The following is a 431-nucleotide window of genomic DNA, read 5'->3' on the forward strand; positions in this document are numbered from 1 at the left end:
TAAGTACAAATGATCCCAAAATGATTTTTAAAATTTTCAAAAAGCATATTTTAAAAGATTAAATTAAAAAGCGATAATGAAAAGCTGTCTATGTGCATTGTTAATAAGCAGGAAATTCCATAACATGGATTTAAATAAGCCTAATTTGTTTTAAAAAACCACTGTTAACCAAATTAAAAGAGCAATTGTTTTTCAATTCCATTGGTGCTATGCTTCGTTGACCCCATGTTTTATTTACAACTTGTATAACTCACTAAACGATAACCCCTCCGCCATAACAACCAACCAATTTCCAAATAATTATTATTCTATAAATATATAATTTGATTTTAGATTTTTATATATAAAAAAATTCTTTTAATTTATTTGGGTGTATTTGTTTATATGTTTGGTTGGTGTATCCAATTCGTTAATATATATGGTAAAAATAA

The sequence above is a fragment of the Penaeus monodon genome, chromosome 21, assembly GCF_015228065.2.
Source record: "Penaeus monodon isolate SGIC_2016 chromosome 21, NSTDA_Pmon_1, whole genome shotgun sequence".
Taxonomy (NCBI): Eukaryota; Metazoa; Arthropoda; class Malacostraca; order Decapoda; family Penaeidae; genus Penaeus; species Penaeus monodon.